The 23,820-nt window shown below is 37.2% G+C and overlaps 1 long non-coding RNA gene across 1 annotated transcript; it reads left to right on the top strand.

Moving 5' to 3' along the window:
- The first annotated feature begins 12,451 nt into the window (after nt 1-12,451).
- LOC136218133 (uncharacterized) lies at nt 12,452-15,809 on the top strand. Its single transcript, XR_010683648.1, has 3 exons — nt 12,452-12,879; nt 13,873-14,838; nt 15,567-15,809. It is a non-coding gene; the product is annotated as an uncharacterized lncRNA (long non-coding RNA).
- Nucleotides 15,810-23,820: the final 8,011 nt, after the last annotated feature.

Raw genomic sequence — 23,820 nt, 5'->3', positions numbered from 1 at the left:
TTTGGGCTATTAGGGAACTTAACTTTGATTTACGACAAGCAGGTAAGAAACGTTTGCTCGATTTAAATGAGTTAGATGAGTTACGCCATCTATCTTACGAAAACGCAAAGATTTATAAAGAAAAAGTGAAAAAATAGCACGATGCCAAAATTAAAGTCAAACACTTTAATGTTGGGGATAAAGTGCTATTATTTAATTCACGACTTCGTTTATTTCTAGGAAAACTTAAGTCCAGATGGATAAGACCATATTTAGTCGTCAAAACATTCGATTATGGTTCTTTAGAACTGGAAGGTCCTAACGGAATTTGTTTCAAAGTTAATGGTAATCGATGTAAAATCTATTACGAAAATATTTCACAAATAGGAATTCCGTTCGTAACAAGATTATCTGACGTATAAATCACTCAGTTTTTCGATCACAGTTTATTTTGTTTTGTTTCTTTTTGTTCATTTTATTTTATTTTATTTTATTTTTATTTAATTTTATTTTATTTTAATTTATCTTTCCACATGCCATTTTTGTGATTAGATGACTTTATGTTATGATTTAAATGCATAACATATGTTTATTTCATGATTTTAGAATTAATTTTAGGAAATTAGAATGAAATTGAAGTTTCAGGCAATTCTCTGCCGAGAATTCTATTTTTCAGATTTGTCCAAATATGTTAGATTTTCTCTGAACTTACCGAGAATAATAAATTCTCTACCGTGAATCAGGACATGGCTTACGACGCCCGATTTCCGCAAGGAAATCAGCGTGTCGCGACCGAGAATTTGGAATTCGCGGTCGCGACACGCGTTTTTCCTGCACATTTAGGTCTGAATCATCCTAAACCTTTTGACGAACCCTTTGACAAACGAAACCTTAAGTTTCTTCATTCCCGAAAGGTGTAATTTTATACCTTTTCATGATTAAAACAACACCTCTCTTCATCCTAAAATCTTATAAATTAGTCCTAAAAGATTCGAGTTCTGTTACAACTTTTTTTCATCTTTGTCAGACTTCTGATTTCTTCAAAAACACCATTTTTCATTAAGTAACAGAAACTTTGTTTCTTCCAAATCAACACCATGCCTACCAAATACAAACCTTCAAGGCACAATGCTGCCTCAAGCAACAAACGCCCAGACTTATCCAAACGATATGGGGCGCCTTTTCCTATCTTCAATCACGATGAAGGTAGGCGTTACTGGAATCTCCGTTACAAATTCTTCACTGGAATGTTGTATATGGATGAATTTCTTAACAACCAACTTGGCATTAGTGATGACATGAGCCGCTATATGGAACGCCTAGGGTGGACAAAATTCGCCAAAATGCGATTTCCAATAATAGGCGACTGGATACTCGAATTCTTTTGTACCGTTCGTTTCACTAACAAACGACGGGTACGTCTCAGTTTTCGTCGAGATGGCGAAATCTTCACTTTCGGCTATCCCGAGTTGCATGCTTGGTTTGGTTTTCCCCCGAAGGATACAATCAAATGTCATCCTGGAAGAGACATGACATCCACGGATGTTTGGAGAATGCTCACCGGTTTCTGGCGATTCAATTCAAAACTCGCCTATAATCACTCCTTTCGCTCCAACTCCATGCTGTATTTGCACAAATTCCTGTGTCACAGTTTATTCGGTCGCACATTCAGTAGTGTGGTCCGTGACACAGATCTTTATGTTCTTGGAGATATATTCCAGGAAAATGCAGTAGATTCTTCAAAGATTCTGATGGAGGGTCTTGTCGCCGCTTCTCGATCCAAGGATAAAAAGATTGGGTTCGGCAATATAATCTGTGGAATAATTCTCGGTACCAAGGGTACCATTGATGTTCCCTGGAGTGATGATGAATTCTTCCCGACGATAGACTATGAATTTCTCGAGCACGAAGGACTTGTGAAACGTGTCTTTCGAGCAGGGCCTCACTTTCTGTCTGCACCGGAACGTGAAACTTTCGTGCAGTTTCAAATTGATCGTATTAAGGCTAGAAATATCTCGCTTGATAGGGATGAGTATATAGAATAGTTTAGGTTTATAGGTTTTCTTTTTGTAATTATTTGTGTATTTTGTGTTATTTAGTTTCATTCTTTGTTTTTATATTTTGTTTTATTCAATAAAGTTCTATTTTCAATTTAGTTCATTTATTAATTTTACAAAGGTTAGATATATGTTTGATTCCATTTCTTATATAATCATGGTTAAATCTATATAAAATCTATAATATTGAACAATCATGGTTTTCTTAATTAACACATATATTCACACTTAATCCAATTTCACAAACTTCATTCATTGAGTTTAAAACATTACTTCATTCAATTGATTAAATTCATATTATTACTATATATTTATATGCACTTATTATGCACTTAATATGATTCTCTTAACTTATATGCATAAATGAACATTTAAGTTTCATTAATTCTTCATAAACCAATTTATTACACTTTAATTCAATTTACTAAGGTTAAACCTTTGGTTTTCCTTGCAATTAATGTCATTTATTTTAGTTTTTAAGTGCAGGGACACTTTATATTAAGTTCAGGAACCATTCCATCAACAAAAAAGCACAAACCAAGTCAATAGGCATCCAAATAGGCCATTTTGACTAATTCTCTACCGAGAATTAATAATTCTCGGTATGAGCAGCAAAAACGGACGAATTTCAGGGGAAAAATTCCCTGAAAATCGCGTGCCGCGGCCGCGGCTTTGCTATTCGCGGTCGCGACACGCGTGATATATGCCCTTTTGATTCCGATTTTGACACAATTTTTGCCTATTCCTATTCCTATTCTACCTATACATTAACCTAATCACCCTATATAACCCTACCTTTTACACAAACCTCACGTCACCTCTATTTTTACCCAATCCCTTACTCCAAACTCTTCCCCAAAAACCTACTTTTACTCTTCCCAATTTATTCACTCCAATTTCTATCCTCTTTTCCATTCAATCACTTCCAATTACAACCCCCAAATTCATCTTCAAGCTTTACTCTTTCTCTCTCAATTCCTTTTTCCTCTTCTTCTTCTTCTCCCACCCTAAACACACTAAACACCATCACCATGGTAAGGACTAAGCGTGTTGGTAACAAGCCCGCTGTTACGGAAGCTAATCGCCTTCGGGTTCAATGTGGAGCTTATTTCAACATCGCTTCAGAGGAGGAAGCCGCTCGTTTCAAACATTTTTCATAAGCCGACCGCCAATTCATGGATATGCACTTCCTAGACTTCCATTCGGTAAGAGCATTGAATTTCTCTACTAGGATTGATGCTTTTATTGAGGCATTGGGTTGGCAAGAATTCGTTAATATGCGTTTTCCGCGTATTAATGAGTATGTGGTGGAATTTTTGGTCACTTTGACCATGAACAAGAAGAAAACCTCAATCTCTTTTAGGAATAATGGTACCACATACACCATTGATTATGAAGCAATGGGAAACATGTTTGGTTTCCCTACTTCTGCTTTCTATGACAAGCCTAAGGATTTTGATAATGATGCTGTTTGGCAAACTCTTTCGGACCAAGACTATTTTAATTCCAAAAACACTTCAAGCAAGTTGATTAAGGACAATTGTGTGTTCTTCTTTCACAAATTTTTGAGTTTCTCCTTATTTGGGCGTGTTGAGAGTTCTAAGGTTCAGGTTCGGGATTTGTATGTGTTGGATAGTTTGTTTAAAGGCCTGAGGATTGATAGCATTGGCATGTTGTTCGATAATTTGTTCCGTGCTTCAAGGGCTACTACCATTCAGATCCCTCTTTGTAATTTTATCACCGCTATTGTGTTGGGAGCTCGGGGTAAATTGGCTGATTTTGACATGTCCACCTACCGTGGGTATGTTCCACTTTTGGATATCTCGGATCTTGAGCGGGCTCATTTATTGCTTCCACAAGGTCCCCCCGTCTTTATTTCGTATGCCTCCCGTATTGCCCACCTTCATGGCACTATGGGTGGTGGCGCTTCAAGTTCTTAATTTGCAGGTACCGAAGGCGGCGGAGAGGCGGAAGGAGAGGAGGATGAACCCCAAGCTCAACCACAACCCCAAGCACCTCAATCGGATGATCCGGTGGATTTGCGGAGGATTTTGAACCAAATCAATTCCAACAATCGTCAAATGAACTTAAGAATTGATGATTTGGTCGAAAACAACATGGTGATGAATGACAACCTCAACCTTTTGAGGCTGTGAGCATAGATCGACTCGGCATCAGATGCTTTCCTTTTTCCGACGCCGAAATGTGGAGACTTCACCTACACCTCCGGATTCCCCGCCTCAAGCATAGGTTGTTTTCTTTATTTTCTTTTTATCTTGTTATAATTTGGTACAATTTTAATTTTCCTATGTTTGATACAATTTTCCATTTTAATTTTATGTTGAATATTTCATTTGCTACAATTTCAATCTTTGTTTCGTATGCTTTATTTCGTATTTATTTTTTATGTTTTCTCCATTTTTGCACCAATGAGGACATGGTCCAATTTAAGTGTGGGAGGAGATCTACATATATCATTTCCACATATACGAATAAATGCAACGAAAATATTATTTTGCAAAACGAATAAATGCAACGAATAATTTTTATGCAAATACAACATATATTGCAACACATTTTATTTTCACACTATTTTTATAAACTTGACATTTTTCATATGTTCATAAATTAACCATAAGTTAATATGATTATTTGTTTAGGTTATCATTTTCGTTAGAAAAAATATTTCTATACGTATACGGGTAATATTTTTCAATTTTTTTACAAAATCTCCGATACGATTTTAAGTACAATTGTCTCGAGTGAATGTATTTTTAATTAAATAAATTCTTTATTTTCAATCTCTATTTTATATCATGCAATTCTTGATACAATAAATCTTATTTTAAGTTTTCAATTAGGTTTATAGGCATTAAATTGAACTAACAATTTTTAGCTCGGTTTGATTTCGTCTTACATTAACACCAATTGAAGTTTTTAAGGAAACTTTAGCCATAATACATGTTGAATTTTAAAGTCAATATAAGATGAATGTGCTATCTTTCTTTTTCCCAAGTTACAATTTCAATTTTATATTTCATATTAATTAATCAATTAATTGAATTCTTAACTTTTGGCCACGATTGAGACCAACCTTATCACAATCGAGGTATGAAAGGAAAGAATAATTAAGTACCGTTTACTTTTGGCCACGGTTGCGACCACCCTTATCACAATCGAGGTATGAAAGGAACGTTAAAAGCAACAAAAAAAATAAGCGTGTATAAGTTTAAAGTAACGATTGCGTCCACCCATGGCATGGTCGGTACCTCTTAAGCAAACACAAAGCAATAAAATACGTATAAAATTACGATCAAGACCACCCTTATCTCGGGCGTAACTAAGCAAATAATTAACCCAAGTACTTATTTAAATGTATAATATATCTCATATATTAGTTTAGGTTTGGGAAAGAAATTTTGTGCTTTGAAATGCCTTGAGACGAAAGACTCAATAAGATGCGTGCTTATATCGTCCCGAATGCTTCAATTCCAAATTGGAAATACAAGACGAGTGATATATCGTATATTATATTAAGTTAGTTTGATATTTTGTGTATAAATTTGCCATGCGAAGCTAGTCTTTTCGGCTTAACTAATTCAAAAGGTAATACAGAGATGTATGTTTTATTTTCATAAAGAGATTAGTTAAAGAATAAATTCAGTGAAATTTTGCTCGGGACTAGCAAAAGATTAAGTGTGGAGATTTGTTAAGCCCAAAATATACCTAAAATATCATCGATAATTACATCAATTTTGCTACGAATTTATGCTATTTATAACTGTTTAGAAAGCTTTTACTCTCGAATATGTTTCTTTCTTGTAAGGTACATAAATATTTGGTAAAATCCAAATAGGAACGAAAAGAGCTTAAAAACAGAATAAAAACCCTACAAAAGGAGTCGAAGACGACAGAAATTAATAACGCCAAATCGAGGACGCGAACGAAAGCCAAAGAGGTGAAAAACGTTCCGTGCCGCGACCGCGGCCCCCAAATTCTCGGTCGCGACACGCGTTCCTCAGTTTCTCCTTCCCTTCGTTTGAAGACCAATTGATGCTCCCCCATTCTCGGTAGAGAATTTAATATTCTTGGTACGAGCAGGAGTCTGTAGAAGCCTAGTTGCACACTTTCGTTTTCGACGAAACACGATCGTTCGGGTGGATAAAGACGTCCTTTCGCAACGGACACGATCCTTCACAACGGACACGACACTTCAATCAAGACTCTTCAACATCTATAAATAAAGAGTTGATGGAGAGTTGAAGATATGTAGAAGAAAGAGATTAGTATAGAATTTATGCAAAAATTCCGAGTCAAGTGATTCAGAAGTTAGATTTCGATTCTGTAAAAAAGCAATATGATGTACACACATTGTTTATTCAATAATAACAAGTTCAGTAGCGTTTAGACATTGTTCCAGTTTAGTTTTCATTTTGGTAGTAGACCGACCCAGTCTCTATTACGAAGATTCAACGAGAAGATTGAGTAGAGGATCCGCCCCGGAGCCTGACAAACTCTAACGAAACCCAAGGAAAGGATTGACAACCCGTTCACTTGCAAGCCGTCGAATGTTTCCATGCTCCATGTTTTCTGTAAACTTGTATCAATTTATATTTCATCTAATAAAGTCTGTTCTATTCGATAGATTTTTATGCATCACTTTGGTAAAGGATCTGAAGTGGATGCTGGTGTTTTCATTAAAACGTATTTAATTCAAAATCTTTACAAGGAAACTTTGTTGAACACTTAGGCAAATTATTATCTCGAAAGAGTTTTAATTTGATTAAGGGCAATTATCCCGGATAGGGTTTTGTCATGTTCAAAGCCAAATAATTAGAGGTTCCGTCATTTATTTCATCTTTATAATTCGTACAAAGTTTAAAGTTGTTTTCTTTGCTTAATGCAAACAAATACATCTGTTTACTTTTCTAAAAAATACTAAACGTTCCTATCTTGCAAATTCATTCTTAAATCAGAGTATTTTCTAACGTTTTCATACTCTAACCTAATTCTCATTCTAGCAATTTCAAAACCAAAACCGACTAAACGATTTTCCATATTATAAACCTTAAAAGTAAATTTAACCGATTATAAATAAGTTTTGTTTGAAAAAATGTTCCCTGTGGGATCGATATCTTTTATTACTACAAGCGTATACCATGCACTTGCAGAAATCGCTCAACAAACACACTCATGATGTAGGTAGGAATAGACTGTAAGACCGACTTGATCAGCACCTCTTTACCCGCCTTGGATAGAAATTTTTCCTTCCAATTATTAATTCGGGCACGCAACCTATCTTTAATAAACCCAAAAGTTTGCATCTTGCTTCGACCCATAGCAGCTGGCGCCCCCAAATAAAAGCCAAGATCACGCACCTCACTGACTCCAAGATTTGAGCTACAAAGATCCCTATCCAAATCATTAGTGTTTGCACTGAATAATAAGGCTGACTTCTCAAAATTTATGCATTGACCCGAAGCTCTCTCATATGTTTTTAAGCATGTACCAATCACTTGAACCTCAAGGGCATTTGCACGAAAAAACAGATAGCTATCATCCGCGAAAAATAAGTGAGTAATCCGGGGAGCCGAACGAGCAATCTGACACCCATGTAACTGACCCGCCATCTCCTTGGCATTAAGCAAAGAGGACAGACCCTCGGCGCATATAAGGAACAAAAATGGACTAATCGGATCACCTTGCCGAAGACCCCGTGTCGGAACAATAGGACTCAACTCTCTCCCATCCTGATAAATCTGATAACAAACTGATTCAACACACATTCTCATCCAATCAATCCATTGCCTAAAAAAGCCCAATTTACTAAGCATATCCCAAAGAAACCTCCATTCAACCCGATCATAAGCTTTACTCATATATAATTTGAGTGCCGCCAAACCCTTCTTCCCTTATCTCTTATTCTTTAGATAATGAATTACTTCATAAGCAACAATGACATTATCAGAGATCAATCTCCCATGAAGAAAAGCACTTTGAGCCAATGAGATAACAGAAGGAAGAATCAATTTGAACCGATTCGCCAACATTTTTGAAATTATTTTGAAGAGGACATTGCACAGAGCAATGGGTCGAAGATCAGTTACCCGCTCAACAGATGCTTTTTTAGGTATAAGAACAATAATGGTGTCATTCAATTTTGGAGGTAGTTGAGCACAATTTAGAGCATTGAGACACATACTCGTGACATCAGTTCCTACAATGTTCCAGAACCATTGAAAAAAGGCTGGATTAAGTCCGTCCGGCCCCGGGCTTTTATCAGGATGCATGGCAAAACAAGCTAGCTTGACTTCATTAGTAACAAAAGGACTGATCAGATCTCCATTTTGAGTATCAGAAACCCGTTTCTGAACCGCTTCAAGGATTTTCGAATCCTCACAACCAGTGCTAATGAAAATGTGCTGAAAGTAAGATTGTAGAATGTTTTCTAATCCATTTTCCCACCCACACTTAATTCCATCATCATTCACGAGTTCAGAAAAGGAATTATTTCGCTTTCGGGAAGTTGCATAAGCATGAAAGTACCATGAGTTCGAATCACCTTCTTGTAACCAAAAAAGTTTAGCCCTTTGTTTCCAAAAGTCCTCCTGTTGCTGAAGAGTTTTGACATACTCCGTTTTAAAAATTTTGTACATATCCGTCCCGAATAGATCAGTATGCCCCTGAAAATCACTTAAACAATGTCTTAAGTCACCAATACGAGTCCGGAAATTTCCATCCAGCGTTTTACTCCACTTCTGAAGCACCTCAGAGCACCTAACAACTTTCTCCGATAATGATTCAGCACCCGTAGATTCCCAAGCATTACCAATGATCATTGCACAACTGTTTTCACGACACCAATGATTTTCAAACCGAAATATGTTTATCCTGGAGGATTGCAACCAAGCTTTAAATTGCAAGACCAAAGCTGAATGGTCAGAACATGCAGCCGTAGCATTGAGAAGGACTGAATTCCCAAAATTTTGTTTCCAAACCGCATTAATCAAGGCATTATCCAATTTTTCCTCAATCCATCTACTAGTACCCCTTCCAGCCTCCCAAGTGAATTGATGCCCCCTCAATGGCATACTCACGAGCTCACAGTCCTCAAGAGCTGACCTAAAACCCTCCAACAGCCAGTTTGGTCAAGGAGCTCCACCCCTTTTATCAGTCACACTACTGATATCATTAAAATCCCCCACACAGCACCAAGCACCCCTATCATCCATAAATAAAGACCTAAGAAGATCCCATGAATCCCTCCTTCTACGCCTTTCCGGATATCCGTAAAAGCCAGTTAGTCTCCAAGAAGGAAGAGAGGGGATGCGAACAACAGCATCAATAAAGTTGGCAGAAGAGGAAAGTACCTCCAAATTGACGCTACTGCACCACAGAAGAGCAAGCCCTCCACTATGACCAATTCCATTGACAACAAACTGATTGTCAAACCCCAACTTCCTGGAAATTGCCAAAACCTTCACCTCTTTAATCATTATCTCCATTAAGAAAATTATCAGAGGTTTGTAGGCACGTATCAAGTCCCGAAGGACACTAACTATACGAGAGTTGCCCAACCCTCGACAGTTCCAGCTTAGTAGACTCATAATGTTTGGCGGGCCTAAACACTAGACCTCGCCACTTCATCGTCTTTCGGTTGAACGGAACCACTCTGAACAAACTCCATAGTCATGTCACTCGTTCTCTGCCTTTTCGGATCAATAACTATCACATCTTCCATGGGCTGAATCAGATAATTAGGCCCTCCTCTGGCCCTCACATGTTGCCAACAACTTCTGATCCCTTATTAGCCCTGTTTACCAGCGAGCTTTCATCTCCCCCTGCCATAGTACCATCACTGTGAATAGCTTGTTCAAATCTGACATTATCCTCCTCTGCTGAAGGATCCCTTAGCCATTCTTTACCCCTTTGTATTCCCACCTTCCTAACCACAGCCCTTAGCCAACTTCCAAACTTTCTTTCCTGAGGAGCTTCTATGATGTCGAATAGACTTGGGCAAAACCTGTCAGAGTGACTAATGATTCCACAAAAGAAGCAAAATTAAGGCAAACGTTCGTATCTGATGTTAACCCAAAGCCACTCACCTCCACTTCTCTTCAATTTCTGACCCGTCTTCAAGGGCTTACGCACATCAATTGTAACTTTAATCCGAAGGAAACTACGACGCAGACCAGAAATTTTTTTAGGATCAGTATCAATGAAATTACCCAGATGATTACCAATAGCTTTGCAGACCGCTTCCGTTTGGAATCCAATTGGCAAGTCGGAGACTTGTACCCATATGATGAGATCAACCAGAGTTGGAGTTAAAGCCTGTTTAGAGATATCCAACTATTTATAATGAGAAGATTTTGATTGAACGTCCAAGGCCCATCGTTAAGAACTCTCCTCATATCAAGTACATGATAAAATTGAAAAAGATACCTTCCCTCCATATCAGTTTCAGTAATCGTTACCCCTTTGACAGGTTTCCAAATTACCGCAAGAGTAGACTTCATTGAATCAAAATGCGTAGCCTTGATAGTAAGGAACTGCCCTACAATAAAGAAACACTGATTCTCTGAATTAGGAAGAAGAGACTCATCAGAAATTTCCAAACCATCGTCCGGGTTACTCAAGCAAAGTTGAGCATACTCTTCTGCCAATCCTTTATTCTTCTCCATAGTAAAAAAGTGGCCAGAAATCAGCCAAACCAATCACAATACAAGTAGTAAGGAGAGTAAGAGGAATTAATCAGCAGTGATGAGCCCAAAAACTTAGATCATACAAGAAAAGATAAAGTAACAGCAGAGAAATCTTGAAGAATAAAGAACCTGAACCAAGCTTCAACCACAATCACACTAACAATTGCACAATCAAAATAACAAACCCACAACTCGGATACCATTTTCGCTGGTCTGTAACCAGATAGCAATTGAATCAAGAATGGAGCACACCAACGAGCACCCCAAACCCTCGCATAAGAAGGATAAAGTAGCAGCACTGTTGTCTTGAAAAGTAAAGAAACAGAACAACGAAATTACGGAGACGCTGACAGAAGACCAAGCAATAGCCACAAACACACAATTAATCGCACAATCAAAGTGGTGAATTTACAACTCCGGAACCAATTCCGCTCGCCGAGATTCAACCATAGTTCTTATCAAGAACAGAGCAAATCAACGATGAGTAACCCAAACCCTCGCATCAAAAATTTGGGAAGAAAACGAATAGATGTGATGGGGAATTAAAGAGTCCAGCAATCAATGAATTGGAGAAGGAAATAATCAAGAATCTGGTGATGAATCAAAGCAGAAAGAACAACTCAGAAGAGGAGACGGAACACTCCAGATGGAGAGACGCAAAAGCAGTTTCACTTTTCCAATTAATGATGTTAGTTTAAATCCTTATCAATTGTAGTTCTCTTTCTCCGAAGAAGGTAAATTGAGTTTATGCCAGTGTGGGGAAACGGAGGAGGAAGGTTTGACACGTTTTCCAAAATAACAATAAACAAAATAACAAAGATGTTTCTTCTCTAGCTAAACTAGAAGGAGTTCATCCCAGTTTTATGAAGGTGAAAACCTTAACAAGCTTCAATGAAGAAGATGATTAAATTTGATTAATAAAAAGTTAACCCTTACAAAGAGAAAGAGATGAATTTATATCACCTCAAACCTAATGACAAATTACATAAAAGGCTAGCTTAACATAATTAATTAAAAAGTAAGGTTAGGGGTAAAATGGGGGTAATAATAAGGGGGTGACATAGGTGTAAATATAGGAGTGGTAGAGTTGTAATTAAGAAGTGGCAAAAGTGTAAATAAGTAGGAAGCTGGAGTAAGAGGCAAGTTCATTAAAATGAATCCACGCGGAGCGTGCCTAATTCCAAGCTCCGCGTGGATTGGTCTCTGGACTTTTCTCCGAATCAATCCTTCATTCACGCGGAGCGTGCTTTCCCTTAAGTGGAGCGTGCCCAATCCAATCGGAGCGTGCCCAAATCCAAGCAGAGCGTGGATTAGCTACTGGACTTTTCTTCGTATCAAACCTTCATTCACACGGAGCGTGCCTGACACTACAACAAATCATCACTTGCGCCACGAATTATGCCATGAAAATTCAAAATTCGTGGCATATTTACATTTAGCCATGGAAAAAATAGATTCTACTAGAAACTTATAGCCACATGATATATTTATGCCACGGATAAAAAAAATTCATGGCAAACATGAGTTCTGCCACGGAAAAAATTTACTCGTGGCATAAATCTTTACTTAAAACATGTTTGAAATTTATTAAAAACGAAAAAACATTTAAATTTACAAAAAGTAATAAACTCTCCTTTATTAATGGGTATGAAATATTTTAGCTCGAAATATTCCCCCAAATCGAATACAAAACCCAATAATACTAACAAATTAAAATAGATTAGCCCCAAATTTACCATTCTCATCTCATCCTATCCTTGTAATCGATTCCCATTCCCTTCACCTTCCGACTCACCATTTACGGCCTTCAATCGTCATCCTTATCACCCACCTCTCTCTAGTCCAGTTCTCGTGTCTCTCTTCTCATTCCCTCAATCAGCAACACTCGCCAGATAATCTTGAAACCCCTAATCCATAAAATTCATTTTTCTGAACCAGTCCTATTTTATTCTCTTTGGTATTTGCGTTGTTCTTTCTTCAACTTCTCTTCGATGATGACGATATTCCCTTCCAGTTGCCATTTGTTGAGTTTAAACCCTTTACCAATTGATTCAATTGCGGTTCTATCCTTTTCTCTTTGAAGTGGTCTTGGTTAATCATCGTAGTTGGGTGTCTGTTGTCGAGTGCCTTTGTTCAAGGTAATTAGTTTTCGGTTCAAATTTGATGGTTAAAGTTTTATGAACGGATGGTTTTACTTTGTTAGAAGTGTTCCTTTTTGCTTTTAGTCTTTGCTATGCGGGTAATTAGTTCCTGGTTCATGCTCTCTCCTATGAAGTTATTTTAGGGCTATATTGATGTATTTACTTTGAGGTAATTGCTCTCCTGGGCGGTTGCTTGGAGAATATTGGGTGCAGTAGTAAAAAAGTAAAGGAAGATGAATGATGAATGTTTTGAGTCAAATAGCTGAGAGTATGGATTTTTTAGGAAGAATTTTTCTTAATTATCTTTCTCTTTTTCAATAATGAGAAATTTTGCCTATAAAATCCAAATGGTGCTTCAGTATTCCATTCTTGTAATTCTAGTACGTTCTTAGGTTTTCCTGATATGTGGTTCCTTATTTCCCTTTAACTTCTCTAATATTGTGTAGTGAAGACGATTTAATTCCTGTCCTGGATCATTAAGTACTCTTGCTAGATATACTATTCATAAAAGCTAGGTATAAGCGAGACTACTATCAAGTTTTTTTACCTTGTTTATTTTTTTAATTTAGAAAGTAATTTGGTTCCAAAACTTTGTATATATATATATATATATATATATATATATATATATCTGAAGCTCATTTCCTATGTAGTTCGCTTCAATATTAGCTCGAGAGTTGATATGTTCTAGTTATCACTCAGTGCGATATGAATGTGCATTTCTTATATATGGGTGGAAAAATGCTTACATTTGTGAGATATTTGGTTTGAATGGTAGCTCATTAAGTCGACCCAAATTTGCACGTAATTTCTCCCTTTTTAGCTCATCCAAATGTTAAGACAAAGCATCCCTAGTTGCAGTATGAGTCAAAATTATATAGAATTCTCCAAGGAAGAAATAATTCGTCTTTTTCTAATCCTCGGTCTATTTTGTCTTTTCTTTTTGTCAACATCCAGTTATGCTTATTGCTAATATTGTAATTTTGGCAGGTGGAATTCCAAATGGTAGATGGTTTGATGTTGAAAGAGACTACAGTGTCCTTGTGATGGATTTACTTGGACCTAATCTTGAAGATTTATTCAATTTCTATAGTATGAAACTTTTGCTGAAGACTGTTGGCTGACACAGCAAGAGTCACAAAAGGTACAACACAAGTATGGTCGGTCCACTAGAAGTTCCAATCAATGTTTTGCATCAAACCTTGATAGAACGTACAATACAAGTATGGCTAGGCGTCTAATTGTGTTTGCGAGAGCAGAGAATGAACTGAAGTAGCTGGTGGAAAGCACTCCAATTCCATTTTTGCCTACCCTTATAGGAAAGGACTGTTGCCTGATACCCATGAGCTTGCAGCCAGTGCTGCTAGGTCACTTGCTTTTGGTAAATATGATGTTGCAAATGTGGTTGTGGTAAGACTTAATTTGTTGTTGCATTTTTTGGGAAATGGCCTAAAGATGTGAAGTTCATATGGTGGATGTTTGTAAGGATGAGATAGAGCTAAGAAAACCACATTTGGGTTTAGATGGAAATGGAAAAACAATGTTCGAATTGATCAATAGGGAGATCAAGCACGACCTTTTCTATTTTGGAAGAGTCACTTGTGGATGGAGTCAATTTCGAATAAAGCAAAGGACAATGTGTCAAGAATGGAGGCTTAATTGGTGAAGGATATGGTGCCATTTAATTGCTTGGTGCCAATGAGGATTATCAAGGATGCTATTTTGGGAGTAGGGAGCCATGCGCCTATATTGGTTTTAGAGGGGGCTAATACAATGGATATTGAGAGAGCTGTGTTGGTTCAGGCTGAGCCTAGGACTAGGTTGGATGCTGGGAGTTAGGGGACAATGGGTGTTGGGTTGGGGTATTGCATTGCTGCTGCCATAACTGAGCCTGATAGGCTTGTTGTTGCCGTTTAAGAAGATTCTGGATTCAAGTTTAGTTCTATGGAAGTTGAGGTATGTTATTACTAAGCCAATATTCTCTTTTTAAGTTTATTAAAATTCTTTGTTAAAGTTTCTTAATAAGGTATGGCTGCTTTCCATTTTTCCATTTGATATTCTCTTTTGTTTGTGATGGTAGAGATAGTTTTAATAGATTGACAATATAACAGTTCTTGTAAATATATTTTAAGGACCTACATCAGATTTTTGTATCTAACTGAAAAGAAACACATGCTTTTTAGGAGCCAACACAACATTTATTTAAGCTAAAAATCTTGTGCTTAGCATGACCAAAAGATTTCATATATTGGGATCCTTTTACTTTGAACTTGAGCTTTCAATTGTAAGAATGTAATTTGAAAACTAGAAACAACAAGTGTTTAAGGTCAACTTGTTTGAGGTAAAGGGAATATGATAAAGTAATTAACTTTCATGAAATTAAATGATACACAATACTTTCTGATGAAATATTAGAGGTGATTATGACAATATTACATGGCCCTTAGTATGGAAAGAAGTACTTGAAAGTCATGGGTAATAGTATTGATCATGATTATGTTTTTGGTTAGTGTTTTACCCTTTACAAGCTAGTATTATTTATTTATTGTTTTATGCTGCACTTATCTACTTTAATGGATGTTGAAACACATCAATCTATTGCCTTACTTTCCACTAATAGTCTTACATTAGAGAATTAATTAGATGTAATTTTCTTTTCTTACCATTATTTTCTTTCAATGTAGCTTTCATACAGTCTCCAACGAATTCCTAAACATGGTACACATGGATCAAAATGAAGCATAGAGCAATGGATTCAAAAGTTAGTCTAGAAATGAAGCATAGAGCAATGGATTCAAAAGTTAGTCTAGTTAAATGATGTCTCTTGATAACCTAAGAAAATATGTAAATCTTTTTTTGAATAATTGTGATGAGAGAATGATTGATGTTATTTAATAATTATTTGTTTATTTTGTTAAGAATGGTTAAATTTTGTACTTTGTTCAATTTTTTTTATTCTTACTAACTTTAATGCATCCCTCTTCAATTCAAAATTTTATATAATAATAATAATAATAAAAGAAATTAAAAATAAATTGCTAAAATTGGATCAAGTTTGTTATGATTATGCTCGTGACTCTAAGTACGGTTTTTAGCCACGAGTGTTCTATTTTTTGTCACGATTATGTTCGTAGCTAAATAAGGTTTCCAGCGAGAAGTGTTTTATTTTTGCCACGGTTATACTTGTGGCTAAATGGGATTGATTGTCACAGGCTACTATTATTACCACGGATATTTTACTCTTGCCACGATTTTACATGTGGCAAAATGATATGATTAGCCACAGATTTTTCTGTGGCATAAAAATCAATTTATGCCACAACCATTATTTTTCCGTGGCAACTACTTAGCCACGTTCACTTGTGCCACGGAAGTATCTACTTTGAATTTCCGTGGCTAAATAGTATAGCCACAGAAATATTATATTTGTGCCATGATTCTAACCGTGGCGCAAGTGATCGTTTGTTGTAGTGTGAGCTGTTGACCATCTGTGTGGCACTGTTTTAGCCTCTTTACTCGTTTGTTGCTCGTGCTTGCTTCTTCCACCGACTTCCCTCGTTCGGACCCGATCCTCCAAGGAGATGCCCCGCTTCATACACTCTTTTAAAAAGAACTTGACCCCAAGTTGCTTGCCAAATATTGATGAGACGTGTTCATTTTGGGCAGACCCCAGCCCTCAAATCGAACCAAAGTGTTGTTCGAGATGAATTCAAGAAGTCCAATCCGCATATTGCCGGATTCACCTTCTCCTCACGAGTTGTTCCCCATATCTCAACAAGTGCCTCACCCCGGACTTCACCTTCCGTGGTACTCATCTCCCAATCTCTACCGACATCGAATGGTATGTCTTGGCAAAGCTTGTCAAACCACCTCTCAACAAATGCTTGGATGGTCTTCCAACGCCCTTCATTTTGTTGAACGGACCACCATTGGATCCTCTTGATCTCCCCATCACGAACTTGAGGAATCAACACAATCTTCTTCCACTCATGGCCTACCTCGAATGGAATGTCCCAACGACACGTATCGACCCATTTAGGATCAATCCCACAAATACTCTTCAAAACCCCAACATGGCCTTGAGTCGAATATGCCCGAACCTCTATGTACCTCATGCCATCAACCCGGATGCTAGACTCAACCTCCACTTGCTCATAGCTGACCTCAAATGGCATGTCCCGACGCCATATATCAACCCAAATTGGAGCGATCCCTTGAGTACTCTTCACAACCCAAACAAGATTTTGAATTGAATATGCCCGGCCTTTGCTCTCACTCATTCCACTAACCCGGCTACCGTTCACAATCTCTCATTGCCCATGGCCCACATCAAACGGAATATCCCAGTGACACTTGTCAACCCACTTCATAGTGAACTCAAGCCCACTTAGATTAGCTCCTCCCTCACCTTGGGTTACCAATCCCGGAACTTCAAGACTTGCCGCCTTACTAACTTGGCCATCACTCCCCAAGTCTTGAATTTCTTCTATCTTCTTAATATCTCTCGGGCGGCTATCCCTATTCATCAAAGTCTTCATAAAACCCACTCTCTTCACCATAAGGTTGATGCTTCCTCAATAAGCACCACATATACCCACACACATGCATGTCGATAAAGCACAAAATAAGGAGTTCCTAATTTACCAAGTCTTGACTTCCTTCCATCTCCTCTATACCCCTCGAGAAACCGTTTCCACTCAATAAATACTCAATGAAGCTCACATTATTCACAACAAGGTCACCCCTCATGGGCTCATCATAGGAAATGTTCTCCCTCAACATATACATCCAAGATTCCAACACATATATTTCAACAAAGCATAAAAGAATAAGTTCAGATTTTACCAAGTGAGTGACTTGATCATTTTGCGTGTGGCATGTGTTAGGCATCTCGGTGCTATCAATAAGCACCATAGAGTAACCTTCATCCTCCTCTTTAGAGCTCAACTCACCATATGTTGGACTAGGTGCACTATCTCTCGGATCCCATGCTATGTCTCATGGTAGCTTTCTCAAAGGTGGAAGCCCTTTAGGAAACCCCTTAGGTGGCTCGTTGAAATGCATGTGCTTGTCACCCTCAGACATCGACTCAACTTCCTCACTTTCAACTTTGCTGCCCCCCTTCTCAACCTCTTTCTCCTCTTTCTCCTCTTTGGATTTGACTTCATTAGGAGAGTGACTAGCTAATTCATCCATGGAACCCAAGTCAAGATGATTCAATGTCTCACCCGTTCCACCAATGCACCCATTCACATTCAACTCCTGAGTTGGACAAACTTCCAAAGTGGTCTCCGTTTTCTTACTAGGAGAACTCTTCAAAGGTGTAAGGACATATTATATTCCATCCTTGTGCCTGGTGTAGGTGTTACTTCTTCCCGCATGTGAGGCATCACAATCAAATTGCCATGGCCTACCAAGTAGCACATCACAAGCACCCATCTCCACAACATCACACATAGCTTCATCCCCATAAGCTCCAATAGTGAAAGGAACTTTACACCAATGAGTAACTTGAAGTTTTTCCACCTCATTGACCCAACCAAGGCGGTAAGGTCTACGATGTGGCTCGGGAACCAACCCAAACTTACTCATGGTGGACCGACTAATGATATTCACTTGGCTTCCTCCGTCGATCACTGTCTCACACTTCTTCCCACGAACTAAGCACCGAGTTCTAAATAATCGATGACGTTGGCTATGCTCACTTTCACTAGGCATTGGCACCCTCATCACCAAATACACATTGTGCTCATTGCCATCATCGTCAACTTCATAGATGTCTTCAAAACTCAACACTTCCCGACTCATCTTCATCTTGGAACCGACCTTCTTCACCATCATAAGCATCTTCATTTTGGTTCCACCCAACATTTCTCGACTCATAGTCATCTCGGAACCGACCTTCATCATACTCATAAGTGTCTTCATTTCAGTTCCACCCAACATTTCCCGACTCATAGTCATCTCGGAACCGACCTTCATCATACTCATAAGTATTTTCGTTGTAGTTCCGTTCAACATCCTCCAACTCATCATCACAATAGAATCTACCTTCATTATCTTCATAAGGAGCCCCATGTTGATCCCACTCAACACACCGACGCTCACTCTCATCATAGTAGACCCTATCTTCGTCTTTCTCATAAGCGGCCCCATATTGGTTCCACTCAATCCTTCGACACTCATCCTCCTCATGGTAAACTCTACCATCTTCATCATAATCAAACTCATATGCACTATGACAAAGTTCACCATTCTCACATATTTCATCTACGGAAGCGCTCTCTCTCTCCTCAACCTCATCCTCGAATTCGCCTTCATAATAATCACGTTCCTCATTCCTTTCTAGCTCATTCTCGGATTGGTTCTCCTCTTCATCAATCTCCTCTACTAACTCCTCTTCTTTATGATCATATACAAATTCATTTCCCTCTTCATCCACGAACCATCTTTTCCCACGACCTCTCGTTTCCTTCCATTTCTCCTTATAGTTCAAGCCGGCTAAACCATTTGAATAGCTTCCCGACCCAAACGACATGTTGCACCCAACTATAGTTCAACCACCTACATCTCTCCCATCTCCATAGTCATCAATCTCCACACATAAACTAACTTCATCATTCTCCTCAAAGAGATTAATACGCCCAAACTCTTTCTCCCCCTCTTCAAGGCAAATACCCTCAATGTCCTTAAGCATACATATGTAGCTATGCTTAAGAGGCATTTCATCAAACATTTGGGGAGCATCACTTGCTACATTGTTTTCCCCAACATCCTCACCTACAAGAACTCCTTCCTCCTCATCCACACATGAACTCACATTCTCATTCATCACATCATTATTAATTAACCCATAATGAGAATCTAATCCACACACAACATCACAAACAACCAAATCCTCCATAGCAATAGGACTATCCACAACTTCAATATGAGAAATTGGAAGTTTAGGATTTACCTCTTCAATGTGTAAAGGAGAAAAGATTGGTGATGAATCTTTAGGAGGAACTTCTATGGTTGGTTGGGAACCATTTCGGTATCCTTGCTTGAGACTCTCCCAAGATGCCATAAACTTCCTCATTAGCTAGTTTAGCACCCGGAAATCCTCCCGAGAAGTCGCTTCATACCTTATCACGATGGCTTTGAGATTTTCCAATCCCTTGTTGGCGGTTTGTTCGGATGGTAGAGATGAAGTTGGTTGATCCATAGTCGAAAGAAGTCTCCGTTAGGAAAACGATCAGATCTGATACCAACTGATATAGATCGGTTTCGGGACGTGTTAGTTTTAATTGTAAACTAACAAAGATGTTTCTTCTCTAGCTAAACTAGAAGGAGTTAATCCCGGTTTTATGGACTAAATCCATAGGAAATAAAAATTTCCCATTGTTGAAGGTGAAAACCTTAACAAGCTTCAATGAAGAAGATGATTAAATTTGATTCATAAAAAGTTAACCATTACAAAGAGAAAGAGATGAATTTATATCACCTCAAACCTAAATAACAAATTACATAAAAGGCTAGCTTAACATAATTAATTAAAGAGTAAGGTTAGGGGTAAAATGGGAGTAATAATAAGGGGGTGGCATAGGTGTAGATATAGGAGTGGTAGAGTTGTAATTAAGGAGTGGCAAAGGTGTAAATAAGGAGGAAGTTGGAGTAAGGGGCAAGTTCATTAAAATGAATCCACACGGAGCGTGCCTAATTCCAAGCTCCGCGTGGATTGGTCTTTGGACTTTTCTCCGGATCAATCTTTCATTTACGCGAAGCGTGCTTTCCCTCAAGCGGAGCGTGCCCAATCCAAGTGGAGCGTGCCCAAATCCAAGCGGAGCGTGGATTGGCTGTTGGACTTTTCTTTGGATCAAACCTTCCTTCACGCGGAGCGTGCTTTCATTCACGCGGAGCGTGCCTGACCTGCTGACCTGCTGTGTGACACTGTTTTAGTTTCTTTACTCGCTTGTTGCTCGTGCTTGGTTCTTCCTCCGACTTTCCTCGTCCGGGCCTGATCCTCCAAGGAGATGCCCCTCATCAAATAAGTCATTATTAAAGCCATCAATAATATGTTTGTTTAATGATATTATTGATCTTGTCAAGATTTCTAAACTGGACATACCCATCTCAATGTGATTTCATTTTGGAAAACTAATGCATTATATTATTATTTTTTCCATTAAGATAATATACAATCCATGCACATGAGAAGTATTACACTTGTTTTCATAAAAAGAAAATATTATTAATAACCGACTTGTCACTATTACTTAAGTAATGATATATATATTTCATACTACCCTTAATTTTAATTTTAATTCAAATTCAAATTCAAATTCAAATTCAAATTCATTTATAAATTATAGGGTTAAGGTGCAAAAATACCCCTAACGTTTTGGGTCAGGAGCAATTTTACCCCTAACGTCTAAAATGGTGCAATTTTACCCCTAACGTTTGTAGCCAAGAGCAATTTTACCCCTAGCGTTGATAAATTGGGTCAATTTCAGAAATAATTCATGAAACTGTTTTCTCAGTCATGAATCTTATCATCTACACTTCAATTGTGCATCATTTTATCAGTAACAAATCATAAACATATGTTAGGATGTAAAAAAAAATAAAAAAAATATACTGTCTTTTGTACGAATTAGATAAAAAAATTCAAAAAATTCACCGAATTTATAAATATTAATCTCCAATTTTATTATTAAATTACAAAAAAAATATGAAATCCTTTTTTTAGAATGAATTGATATGCAATTGGTGCAAAATAATGAACAAAAATATCTTTGTTTTATAATAGTGTCTGAAATTGACCCAAATTACCAACGTTAGGGGTAAAATTGCTCTTGACTACAAATGTTAGGGACAAAATTGCACCATTTTAAATATTAGAGGTAAAATTGCTCATGACCTAAAACGTTAGGGGTATTTTTGCACCTTAACCCTAAATTATAATTAGTATAGTGAAAAAACAATCTAGCTAAATCTGGCTGTCTAATAAAGGAACCAATATTCTGTAAAAAATAGAGCCCAAGTTTGAAATGGAAGAAGAATCAATCAAACTAATAATTAAGACAAAGAAAATCCATTACATTATATTTTAAATAGAAGAGCTGCTTAGGCTTATTCAGATGAGCATTTGCATACTCATCTAAACATAAAATTAAAAGGATTCTTTTAATAAAATAAAAGACTTTATGATTCTTTTTGGTTATAGAATGTCGGTCCAATAGTATATATCCAATTACATTACATGAATATGAATATGAATAGGTCAAAACCCAAATCTTGATTATAAAAAAGAAGATATGGATTGCAATTAAAATTAAAATTGAGTGAGTGGATGACAATAGCAAAATTCGTATCAATTTTACATAAATGTTGGGAACTCCATTCATTTATGGGACAGAAAGTGGACATTCTTTCAATTTCTGGAACCCAATTAATATAAATGCTATTCCCTACCACTATTAATCATTCTGTAATTAACCAAATACCTACGTACGTGATGCTAATAATGATCACTCGCACCACCATATTAAATATTGGGATCACTACTCGTTTTTTAGTCTAATCATGCTTACAGAATAATCTAATATTTAAAATGCTAAACTCTTGTATTAAAATGCTGATATAGTTAAACCTGTATAGTTAAAATCGGACCGGACACTTGACTGGTTCGCGATTCGACCGGCCGGTCCGGTCCGGTTTTCAAAACATTGCTAATGCTATCTATTTGATGTTAGAATGTTAAACTAACATGATTATATTGTGATCACAAGTACCTTTTTCTCTCTATAGCTAGTCCTTATAAGAATTGAGAGAAGAAAGAAAAAAAATTAATTGTTTTGAGTGTATAGAAAACAATTTCTTTATTGTTGGAATAAACTGTGTACATTGTAGAGTATTTATAATATAAGATTCTAAGGGCCTGTTTGACTAATTGTTTGTTGTTCTTGTTTATTGGTTCCTGATTGTTTTTGGAAAAGATTGTTTTTCCGAAAGGCAGGGATTCCCTGTTTTTGTAAAAAAATATTAGATAAACAGTAAGTGTCCAACTAAATACTTAAAACTGTACCTTTAAAGTGAATAGACAAATAAAAGTAGGTAATCAAACACCTCTAAATCTAAATAGAAATATATAACTAAAATTTCGGAGTCGAGAGTAAACAAGAATATACAATTCAAACATAGGATGGCTATGTAATACACAATCCAAACAATATAGGAAAATTGTTTGGATTCCTATTTAGAATTAATTACTTGATTATAGAAAGATTGTCTAATATACAATCAAAAACAATATAGGAAGATTGTATATTATCGTATTTAGAATTAATTACTTACTTCCCTCATGACTGTTAGCTTGCATCTCAACAATTGAAACTGCTCTTTGGCAAACCATTTGGTAAATATATCGGATGTCTGATCGTCAATGGAATGTACCGAACAATAATGATTTGGATCAGACTTTATCTCTAACAAAATAAAAATCAATTTCCAAATACTTACTCTGATTATGGAAAACTGGGTTAGCAGACAAGTACACAACACTAGGATTATCACACTAACAAAGCAGAGATCGCAACGGAAAATCGATTTCACAGAGTAGCATTTGGATCTAGTTGAGTTCAAATCCAGCGGAAGCGAGTGCTTGATAATCAGCTTTTGTAGATGACTGTGAGACAATACGTTCTTCTGAGACGATCAAGAAACCAAATTAGGTCCCCAAAAGACTACATTATTGTCGGAGATTAATATAAGATATATGATTGGGCCTTAACTATCAGTTCGAGCTTTTAGTTCAATCGGTTCCATGGCATGTGTTGTGCACGCTGCAACCCTAAGGAGCATTTGCGTATGGGGGTGTGTCGGAGATTAATATAAGATATATGATTGAGCCTTAACTATCAGTCGAGCTTTTAGTTTAATCGGTTCCATGACAAT

This window comes from Euphorbia lathyris, chromosome 2 (genome assembly GCF_963576675.1).
Source record: "Euphorbia lathyris chromosome 2, ddEupLath1.1, whole genome shotgun sequence".
Taxonomy (NCBI): domain Eukaryota; kingdom Viridiplantae; phylum Streptophyta; class Magnoliopsida; order Malpighiales; family Euphorbiaceae; genus Euphorbia; species Euphorbia lathyris.
The sequence above is the reverse complement of the archived record's forward strand: the minus strand, read 5'-3'. Positions and strand labels throughout refer to the sequence as shown.